The 11626-nt window shown below is 51.5% G+C and overlaps 1 long non-coding RNA gene across 2 annotated transcripts; it reads right to left on the bottom strand.

Annotated features, from left to right (window-relative positions):
• Positions 1-9176: 9176 nt before the first annotated feature.
• LOC127042041 (uncharacterized) lies at positions 9177-9995 on the bottom strand. 2 transcript variants are annotated; one of them, XR_007771817.1, is made up of 3 exons: positions 9936-9995; positions 9640-9726; positions 9177-9434 (listed from the first exon to the last, which is right to left on the bottom strand). It is a non-coding gene; the product is annotated as an uncharacterized LOC127042041 (long non-coding RNA). The 2 variants fall into 2 exon arrangements; XR_007771816.1 differs by having other exon boundaries at positions 9904-9993.
• Positions 9996-11626: the final 1631 nt, after the last annotated feature.

Here is an 11626-nt window from a genome sequence, read left to right as displayed (position 1 = left end):
TCTGTCCAAATTTCAGTACTGAATCCAAAGTTCTCTTAAAGATCCCATCAGTAACCAAAACCTAAATAAAAAATTGAAACCAAAAACAAGGCTTAATTTAAAACCCAAACATTAAGAAAAAGCTTTGTTTGTAAAAATAAAAACTAACAAATGCTGTAAATTAATAATTTCAACATTTTATCAAAAAAGTGTGCTACAGCAGAATGATAAAATAACATCAAATAAATAAGCACGATGACTAAAACCTCCTATAAAGGAATTGAATCCTTGAATACTGGTCAAACCTGTATAAGATATGCAGAACTATGTCAAAACTGGTGTTGCAGGTCAGCCATTCGAATCCAGCAAATATCAATTAAAAGTTCCATTCCAACTAAAAAAACCGAAACAACCCAATAAACCAAAATGGTCACAGCCTGAAACAAACCTACACAGAAGGAAAATTAAACCTGTACCAACACTGGAACAAACTATGTAAATTTCTAATTCTAACTTCTTGTTTCTCCCAGGAGGAAGGTGTTTTGCACCCCAGTAACCAGGCTGTCACTGCAGCTTTCCTTTCACTAAATAAGATTTTTACCAAATATAAATTGCCCTCCAATTTCTCTAAGAGAAATTGAAATTGTATCTTTGCACTAATATCCCAAATGTGCAAGTCCATCCCCACAGAGCAGCCCCACACCCTGAGGCCAGGGGAGAATCCCAACTGGTTTGTGCATTTGTAACCCTGGGGCCTGAAGCTGATGAGAGAAAGGGAAATGATCCATCTTGGAGCTTTCCGATATCACCTCCGGGGAGCACAGGGATTTGACTGAGTGACATCCTGGCTAATTTTCACCTTGTTCTGTGCCAGCAGGCTCCGCTGGAGAGCTCCGGAGTGACTTGACCATGGCAGCACCCTATTTACATATTAAAAACTGGCATTTTGGGGCCAATGGGGTGAAATGTGAGTACTTTTGGGGTTGGGACCCACATGAGAAGGGATGTGGACAAATTGGAGAGAGTCCAGCAGAGGGCAATAAAAATGATTAGAGGACTGAGACACATGACTTATGAGAACCTACAGGCCACGGTTAGGATAGAGAATTGGGTTGTGAATGCTCTGGAATGAGGCCAAGAAAAAGAAAACTGAGATGCAAGAGAGAAATCAAGCTAGAGGAAAAACCAGAGAAGAAATGTGCGATTTGAGCAGAGAGAAAAAAAACCCTCTCCCTGTCCCCTCTCACCAAAGCATCTAAGAACCAGATGAGAGACATCTCTCCCCCACTGCAACAACAATTCTAATTGACCTGGACTGAGAAAGGAAATCTTCTCCTTTGCAGCACTAGCAGACCTGAGCTGAATCATGAACACCTCATCCCCTCCCTCCCACCTGCCTCCAATCTGGTGTTCCTGGCGTGGGAAATGGGAGGGGCTCCTCTCTTCTCCATTTGGGACATGGCGGGATGAGAGAAGTGACAGGGCTTTACGGGAAATAATTAGTTGCCTGATTCATCTGCAAGTCCTAGTCCTTGTTAACCCAAACAAATGGTTTATCCTGCATGCTGATGCCAGTTTGGAGGGTCTGGGAGCAGTCCCGTACCAGGAAGTGGAAGGAAATGTAAATCTGTAGGCATTGCCAGCTGAAGACTGTCTGATAGCGAAACTCGCTTTCCCATCCACCAGCTGCAGTTCTTGGGCTTGAAATGGGCCATCACTGAGAAATTTCGAGACTACTTGTGTGGTGCTCAGTTTCAGGTGTGGACAGAGAATAATCCACTGACTTATGCGTTAACAAGGACTAAGCTGGATGCTACAAGGCAGAGATGGGTGGCTACTTTTGCTAGCCATAACTTTGCATTCAATACCAATGAGTTGGTATAATAGGGAATGTGATTTATTAGGACCATCAGTTCTTGGCTAGGGGGAGAATGTCAGCAGGGTAAGAATGAACTCTACCCTGACATCTGTTGGTGATCTATTGTAAAGGCCTTTTGAGGCTGATGTCATTTGCATAGTTCCACCCACCCTGGATTGCATGATGGGAGTGCTTGTCCAAAGGGTCATTTCAGCTGCTGTGGGATCCCCAGTCTCTTTCTTATTAGGACAGGGGTAATAAAGTGCAGTTATTCCAGTGATATGAATCAAAGACAGTAGAACGGAACTTAGTAGTTCATGATTTCGGGACTCACTCGAACCTAAATAAAACTTATTAGGCAAGGCACATGGGTTCCAAAGGATAGTAAAATGAGAGATTGAAAAAGAATATTTGTGTTTAGTACAATAGATTGTTTGTAAAATCTTTAAATGTGCTTTTTGTGTTCTTTGTATCTCTTTAGTTTAAAAAGAAAACTTTTTATAGCTTGAATACATATTAGGTTCTATACCACAGATATAAAATCATTAATAATTAAATGCAATTTTTAGAGAAGCATAAGTTACTGAGTTTTAATCTTATTTCCACACTTAAAGTTGTAAACAACTCCCTAATGGGGGAAAATGTTCCTTACCACTCAAACAGCAAGGAAATTTTGCAGATTGGACTCCAGGAGATCAGCTCTGGGGCACAGCTTTTGTGACACACGAACGATCTCTGAAACCAGATTCTTAGTCACAGGTCAGCAGAGGGGTTTATGCAAATACTGGACTCTGGGACCAGAGCTGGGAGGAGGGTGTCACAATTTTTGTGGCACATGCACCACCTTTGCAACCTCACTCCTTAACACCATACACAGCAGCCTTTTACCTCTCAGAACCAAAACATACCCTGAAAGAGATCAAACAGCATAAGCTTAAAGCAAATAACTGAAGCACTAACAACAACTCAAAGAGATTCAAAAACACCTCTGTCTTTACACACCAGGAATGGTAGGAAGGAAACCAGAAGGCACAAGCACCAGCCAGCAAGAACCAAACAAATATCCATCCATACCACCCACTAGCTTTGGGTCTTTGGAACCCAAACCCCTTAATGGATGAGTACTTTACGGGCAAGGGTGAAGCACTCAGGCCTCAAATGCCAGGTATAATTACTCTCTCCTTGATCCAGAACGAACAGGAAAATACACTGCATTACTCCTGCCCCAATAAAAAAGAGACTGGGGATCCCACAGCAGCTGAAATGACCCTCTGGACAAGCACTCCCATCATGCAATCCGGGGTGGGTGGAACCATGCAAATGACATCAGCCTCAAAAGGCCTTTACAACAGATCACCAACAGATGGCAGGGTAGAGTTCATACCGACCCTGCGTAAACTAGATTGTGGCAAAGATTAAAAAACACTGAATGTTCAAACTCACCAAACGCGGGTCAATCCATCCTCATCTTCGTATCCGCTCGTTATGCTCCACACCTGAACGTAGCCCTCACATGGACAACACACCCTCCCAACTCAGTGTCTGTACGTTAACCTTTTACCCCCAGTTGGGGCTATTGCAGATTAGGTATTCCCTATGCCACCCGATCTTAAACCGAACTTCGCACCCCCTGGGTAATCTGTACATTGTTCCCTGATCACCAGAAACTTCTGCGCCTAAACGCTGTACCGTACACTTCTTTTTTTCTTTCAACGTCATCTTAATAAAATGTTGATATTTGTTTGAGATCCTGGCTCCTGCTCCTTTGCAAGGCGTGTGCGTTTGCTCCGGGTTTTAGTCTGCTAAGATAGCGAGGGGGGCCGATTGAGCCAGAGGTGCTTGCCTGCTGCAGACACGGATTCAAGGCTGAACCTCGTCACCCACGAGCTGAAGGCTTAACTGAAAACAGTTTAAGAAGTGCTCCCATCTCCGGCACTCAGCTACCCAGCTCCCAGTGGGGTCCAAACCCCAAATAGATCCCTTTTACCCTGTAGACGCTGTAAAATCCTGTGACCAGGGCAGCTGCCTCGCAGCCTGCGCATCTGCCTGCCAGCGTGCGAGCGCGTAAGGCACTAATCTGGGTAGTGCCGGCTGGGTGGCAAGGGTGTGAAGAGCCAGCAGAGTGGCGCAGCGGAAGTGTGCTGAGCCCATAACCCAGAGGTCAATGGATCGACACCATCCTCTGCTACATGTGTGTTTGTTTGCTTTCCCTCTGGGCCTTCCAGTGAGGTGGTGAGCAGCAAGAGGTGGCTGAGGTGGCGGCCTGCCAGTGAGCTCTCTGGCTGCCTGGGCTGAAGGCAAGAGGGAGGTCGGGGTGTGGCAAGGGCCTCCTGTCCCAGAATGAGGCTGCAGTGCTTCCTGCTCCCCTTTTCCCACCCACGCCGGCGGGTTGTGGGAGAACACTAGGGAGGCTCTCGGGCGCTGGGCAGCGCTGTGTGGCTGTCAGGGGAAAGGGCCGAGGCTACCGACTTGACCTGCCATTGACTCGCGTGGCTCTGCGCGCCGTCAGCCAGTGCGGGCCAGGCTGTGCTCGTGACTCAGGCTTGGGCAGCATGGCTGCTCTTTCCTGACGAGGCATGAGGCAGGCCAAGAGCTGTGCACAGCCTACAGGGAAGTGGGAGGGAGGCGTCTTTCAGCCGGCGTGTCTCGTCCGCTTCTCCCTTGCCACTTGGGCGGAGGCGGGAAGGGAGCAAAATGTTCCCAGCCGAAAGTTTTTGTGCTCGGCCTCAAGGATTAAGCCTGAGCCTCCGACATGGCTGCTGGGAGATGGGTTTCTGAATGGCATCCAGCACGCTCTTTGGGCCACCAGCTGAAAGCACTGAGGCCAAGAGGCAGCAAAATGGGACTTCTGAGGCTCCCTGTAGGCCTCAGGGAAGCAAGGAAGTAGCACGGGCTTATCACCATCCCTGTGGGGGCTCGAACCACCATCCTTTCGGTTAATAGCTGAACACGCTGACCCATTGCGCCACAGATGGGCAAGGCTGTATGGAGCCCACAAGTCGGGAATCAGCTCAGGGTACGCTCTAGCATATGCATGCAGCTCTTAGACAAGCAACAGCAAGGAACTGGACTGGTATGCAGTGAAAGTTCTGTGGGAAGGAACCGAAAAGAGCACTGGGGCTGCGGTACAGCGCTTGCACATACTTTCTTTGGCCTGTTTTGCTGGAAGAGTTAGTAGGGCGAAATTTTTAGTCATAGGTCAGAAGGTGGGTTTATGCAAATACTGGACTCTGGGACCAGAGCTGGGAGGGGGGTGTCACAATTTTTGTGGCACATGCACCACCTCTGCAACCAACCTTTGCTACCTCACTCCATAACACCACACACACACACACACAGCAGCCTTTTACCTCTCAGAACCAAAACATACCCTGAAAGAGATCGAATGGCATAACCCTAACCCTAAGGCAGTGGGGCTCCTCATGTTTGTGTGTTCCACACTTTGATTTCACCCACCACGTATCAAGTGTGAACTTCTCAGGCACTAGAATAGCGTTAACATGGAGTCACAGACATTCTTCTTGGGCATTCTGACTCTATCTTGGCACCCAGGTGTTGAAGCAGCCGCAATTCTTTTCGTACGCTTAGAAGGCATGCTGTTTCCATGAAGTCCAAGCAGCATCAGGGGTGGGGACAACAGTTTCTTCCTGACAGAGATTTTTATTCCTTTCCCCCAGAGCTCAAGCTGATGGGGGCAAGAGTTTGTGCATGTCTCTGCCTCCTCATGGGTGTGTGAAGGGGAGCAATCAACCAGGTCTTTTGTCCACGGATGATCCACAGTGGCTTGTCTGATGTCTCAGTCAGGGCCTTCTCTTGTTGGAAAGGAGATGATGCCTCTTATGGTAAACTAGCATTTCACACTTGGTAATGCTTCTCTCTTGACTGGTGGCAGGGTGGCGGCAAGGGGGTTTACAGCTGTAGTACAACGCTTATGGATCACCTTACAACATGGGCTACGGCTATTATAGGTGAAAATAATGCATGCAGCAACTCACGAGCTTGTCATAAAATCTAAACAGTAAACACATTTTTATGAATCTAATGCCTGTTTTAACAACACTAACAAACAGGTGAGCAAGACTAGTTTCCAGCCATGCATTTGTCACTTTTCAGTAAGGCCTAGGGGCCTTGGCATGAGCTGGCACCTGGTCTGCCAGTGTCAGAAGAGGATCTTCCCGCTCTTATCCCCAGGCGTCTGTACTGGTAGCAGTACTGTTCAACTTATTCATAAATGATCTGGGGAAAGGGTAAACAGTGAGATGGCAAAATTTGCAGATGATACAAAATTGCTCAGGATAGTTAAGTCCCAGGCAGCCTGCGAAGAGCCACAAAGAGATCTCACAAAACTGGGTGACGGGATAACCAAATGGCAGATGAACGTCAGTGCTGTTAAGTGCAAAGTAATGCACATTGGAAAACATAATTCCAACTATCCCTATAAAATGATGGGGTCTAAATTAGCTGTTACCACTCGAAAAAGAGATCTGGGAGTCATTGTGGATACCTCTCTGAAAACATCCACTCAATGTGCAGCGGAGTGTTGGGAATCATTAAGAAAGGGATAGGTAAGACGACAGAAACTATCATATCGCCTCAATATCAATCCATGGTATGCCCACATCTTGAATACTGCGTGCTGATGCCGTCGCCCCAATCTCAAAAAAGTTCTATTGGAATGGGAAAGATTCAGAAAAGGACAACAAAGATGATGAGGGGATATGGACCAGCTTCCGTCTAAGAAGAGATTCATAAGATTGGGACTTTTCATCTCGGAAAAGCGACGACTAAAGAGGGATATGACGGAGGTCTATAAAACCATGAACGGTGTGGAGAAAGTAAATAAGGAAGAGTTATTTATTCCTTCTCATAACACATGAACTAGGGGGTCACCAAATGAAATTAATAGGTAGCAGCTTTAAAACAAACAAAAGGAAGTATTTCTTCACGCACCACACAGTCAACCTGTGGAACTCTTTCCCAGAGGATGTTGTGAAGGCCAAGACTATAACAGGCTTAAAAAAAGCACTAGATAAATTCATGGAGGATAGGTCCATCTGTGGCGCTTCGCCAGCGGTATCACTAGCTAACCCCAGTTTGCCAGAAGCTGGGCATGGGCGACAGGGGATGGAGCACTTGATGATTCCCTGTTCTGGTCATTCCCTCTGGGGCACCTGGCATTGGCTGCTGTCAGAAGACAGGATACTGGGCTAGGTCTTTAACTTTGATGGCTAGCTGGGAAGATGGTAAATCAGACAGAACCCCTTCAACAAACCTCTTCATTTCCTTGTTATTGCCTGACACACACACACAGGGCACTGCCCCACCTGACCAGCAGGGGTCACTGCCCCAATTGGGGGATATACAGAGGGTATTACCCCACAGGGATGCCAGGGATCAGTGCCTGCCATACCTGGCACAGGGGTAGAGGGGATAGGGTGACCAGATGTCCCGATTTTATAGCGACAGTCCCGATATTCGGGGCCTTTTTCTTATATTGGTGCCTATTATCCTCCACCCCGTCCCAATTCTTCACACTTTCTATCTGGTCACCCTGGGGGGGGGAAGGGGGCTGTACAAAGGGCACTGCCATACTTGGCCATCAGTGCACATCCCTAGTGGGGGAGTGATACACACCAGAAGCAGGGCTCATTGCCACAAAGGGCTTGGAAGATACCCTGGGCACTGCTTGACACAGCCACCCAGGCACCCTGCCACCTTGGGGGAGGTGAAGAATACACCTTGGGCACTGACTCCTCTGGCTACCAGTGGTCACAGGCCCAATGCAGGGGTTGGGGGAAGTAAATACACACAGGGAACTGCCCCACCTGGGCAACACGAGTCACCGAGATGAGAGTGGGATACCCAGAGGGCCCTGCCCCAATGGCTGATATACATACAGGGCCCTGCCTCACCTACCCACCAGCACTCACAGGCACAATGGCAGTAGTGGGGTCACATAGACAACTGACCTCAGTTGCCACCAGGGGTCTCTGCAGCAATGCCAGGGGGGATACATGCCAGGCATTGCTGCCCCTCGCCACCAGGAGTCACTGCTCCTACAAGAAGGCACCTACAGGACACTCCCATGCCTGGCCAGCAGGGGTCACTATCGCTGGGGAGGGGCTATGGAGAAGCGGAGAAAGAGCAACTAACTGCAGTGGGGAAAATCATAATCTCCCGGGGAGAAAGAACGGACTCCACTAGGACATCACACCAACTCCAGCCAGGCTGGATACCAGCAATTCGGGGCTGGAGCAGCTCCAGCTAGAGGCTGGGCGGAGGCAGGTGACCTCGGTTTCTGCGCTGAGCAGGCTGCTTTGGCAGTGAGGAGGGACAGGGAACCCCCCCGGCCAGGGTGTTGCTGCCCAAGGAGGGGGAGATCTGCGGCACTCCTTGGAGTAGCTGGTTAAGCAGCCGCGAGCCACATGCTTCTCCCTGCCTGAGCTCTCCAGCAGCACATTACGCACAGGTGTGCGCTGGATGTAGGCACCAGTGTAACAACAGGGCCAGACTCTGCTGAGTGCTGCCTGTGAGAGACAGGGGCAGAGTCAGACGGGCAGATGGGGGCAGGAGATGACAGAGCCAGCGGCCATGAGCTGAACCCATCACAAGTCCAGCCTGTGACATCACCATCCGTCCCTACAGCTCTCCATCTGTCCTGCTGTCCATCCAACCCTCAACCCCCCATCCATCCCCAATGTATGTCACACACACTCCTTCATCCATCTGCCTCACACACTCATCTATTTCCTCATGCATCCTGCTGTCCCTCTGATTGTCCCTGCAGTGCCCAGCACATGGAAGCATAATGGACCCTGAGCGAGGCTTTTGGGTGATGCAGTAATGGAGCTAGCGGGTGAAAGGGGCATCTCTAATCCCAGCCCCACTTCTCCTCTGCCCAAAGCCATGACTGCGAGCCCACCCCTCTCAGTCTCAGACCTCACAGCCCCAAAGACATTACTGGCCACTCACGCTGTGACCCAGTTACAGCAATGAGGTCTTCCCAAAGATAGGGGGTGGGAGGAGCAACCCCCTTATCCTGGCAGGCAGGACACATCCTTCCCAGTATGGCAGAGACCCTGCCCGTGGGCAGATAGACCCAGCTGAGCCCATAGGAGACTGGGGGAGGGGGAGCAGAGGAAGAGAATGCAGGCAACTGAACACGACAGGTGTCCATGAAAGGAGAGAGAGAAAGTTTGAGTGTAAGTTGGCCAACACAGAGAAGGAAACCTAGGAGGAAGAAAGAAACTCAGAACAGGGAGTCACTCTCATGGATCCAACTTTCTGCTAGGGAGCACACACCACTCCTCGCAAGAGAGATGATCAGCCTTCACAAATGGCAACATCATCTCCCTTGAAGCCACAGCTAGTCCGGAAACCCACACCCAGGTAACGGGAAGTCCCTGCCTGGAGCCAGGAGGGCTGTGACCAGAGCCCTTCCCAAACCAGATACACATCTCACCGACAGAGACGGTTACTCTTGTCCCAGTTGGGCAGCTCTTGCCTGGCATCAACAGGATTCACGCTGTCACTGCTCTTGATCACTTTCCATCTCATCTCAGGGCTGGACTCCATCCCCGCGACTTCTTTTCCCTTGCTATGAAACACAACACAAGAGGAAAAGAAAAAGCAATGGTGGTGAGGCTCCTCTTCTCGCTACTCCCCCACCCCAGGGTTTTGGCTTCAACCCTCCTCCCATTCTGCCATCACAGCTACAATTAGAAATCTGAGCCCGGGGCTCACACCTGCTTGTCTCCCCAATCCTAGGCCCTGTCCAGCATGTCTCCCTCCACAGAACTTACCTGGCCTCATCTTACACTCCATCTTCATATTGCTCTTCTCCTTCCCAGAGCTCCTGCTCTGCTCCTCAGACCTGTCTGTCCTCAGCTCTGCAGGCAGAGGAGAAGGGGCATGATGGGAACACACACGCCCCATTCCAGACACGACACAGCATCCACAGGGCTACCAAAACACCTCATCTTCGGCCAAAACCACACCCCACTCCAAGGGAGCAAAAAGCCTTTGTGAGCACAGCACACACAAGACGGGAAAAGATTAACACCCACACCCAGCTCAGCCAAAGTGGGAGCTTCCTCACCTTCCCGGCCACAGGTCCATGGGGCTCATGGATGGAGAAGTTTGCTGGGCTGTGGGGGTCTCTGAAGAACTAGCACAGCATGTGAATGAGAGACTGGGATGTATGTGGGGGCCTGACTGTGGGTTGGGGTGTCCAGGAGGACCTAAGGGAAGGGAATAGGAGGATTAGGGATAGAGGAGAATGGAGTTACCAAGGTGCATTGTGGGAATGTGGGATTTAGAGAGCCCAGAGTGGATGGGTGTCAGCGGGTTGGACAACCCCACAGTGGTTGAAAAGGGGAACCTGGCAGGTTTGGGTGTAGCAGAGTCCTGGGAATGGACTGGGGAGTGGGGGGGATGGGAAAGTGGGGCCCAGCAATGAGAAATGGGTTGGAGGCAATTAGGGATGGGGCGCTGAGGACAATGATGGGTGGGGGAGGAGGAAGGTGGTGGGGCGCTGAGGATGGGAAGGAGGACATTGGGGATGGGGCAAGAGGAGGAGGTCGGTGTCAGGGTGCTGAGGATGGTGGGGGAGGAGGAGGTCGGGGGCGAAAGGAAGGCCAGGTAGAGTGTACACGATGGCGGAGGGGATGCTGGGGGCTGAGGGATCACCACAGATGGGAGTGGGGGCTGGCGAGAGGGTCACAACAGATGGGGGGACACTGGGGAGCAGGTGGGGGGGCTTGAAGGAGCTGCTGGATCCCTACAGAGGGAGAGGAGGTGGCGGTGGTGGCAGAAGAGTCACAGTGGATGGGGGGGACACTGGGGGGCAGGTTGGGGGAGGTTGAAGGCCCCAGAGAGCTCCGGCAGTGTATGAAACGGCTCCGTGTAGGAACGTGGTGCGCCGCTTTGCCCATTTCACCCCCGCACAAAGCAGCTGATCGGCAAAGGTCAAGGACTGGGGTGGGGGGCGAAGCTCCCACTGCCAAAAGGCCGCCCGCCAACCCTGGCGCCGGGCAGGTCTGTGCGGGGCAGGTCAGTGCCGGGTCTGTCTCTGTCCGGTGACTTGATACATTTGTCTGCACCGCGGGGATGTTCCCAGCGCCCCTTGTTTCGCTGGGGCATTTAACCCCCGTCTGGGTGTGAGCTGGTTGCTGGGTGTGTCCGATGAGCCTTGTAACCGGCTCCTTGTCCACTCCCCCGAACTCCCGCTGTGCCCGGCCACCCAGCCCCGTCCTCCTCCCTCGGGTGAGCCCGGCTTTAAACCCCCCCCTGCAGTGCCAGTGTCACCCGCAGACAAACCTGCCACTGAACTGAATTAATCCTCCTCATTCCCCGAGCTCCCCCCTCCCCCCAAAGCCCTGCCCCTGCCCCCTCCTCCTGGGGTCCTGCCCCCACACTGCCCCTACCCCCGACGTCTGGGCCTCACATCACCTGTTCCCCCTAATCCCTGCCCCATTCCCCAAAGCCCTTGCCCCTGCCCCCCTCCTCCTGGGGTCCTGCCCCCACAGTGCCCCTACCCCCGACGTCCTGGCCTCACATCACCTGTTCCCCTAATCCCTGCCCCATTCCCCAAAAGCCCTGCCTCTGCCCCCCTCCTCCTGGGGTCCTGCCCCCACACTGACCCTACCCCCGACGTCCTGACCTCACATCACCTGTTCCCCTAATCCCTGCTCCATTCCCCAAAGCCCTGCCCCTGCCTCCTCCTCCTGGGTCCTGCCCCCACACTGCCCCTACCCCCGACGTCCGGGCCTCACATCACCTGTTCCCCTA

This window comes from Gopherus flavomarginatus, unplaced genomic scaffold (assembly GCF_025201925.1).
Source record: "Gopherus flavomarginatus isolate rGopFla2 unplaced genomic scaffold, rGopFla2.mat.asm mat_scaffold_1916_arrow_ctg1, whole genome shotgun sequence".
NCBI classification, from domain to species: Eukaryota; Metazoa; Chordata; order Testudines; family Testudinidae; genus Gopherus; species Gopherus flavomarginatus.
The sequence above is the reverse complement of the archived record's forward strand: the minus strand, read 5'-3'. Positions and strand labels throughout refer to the sequence as shown.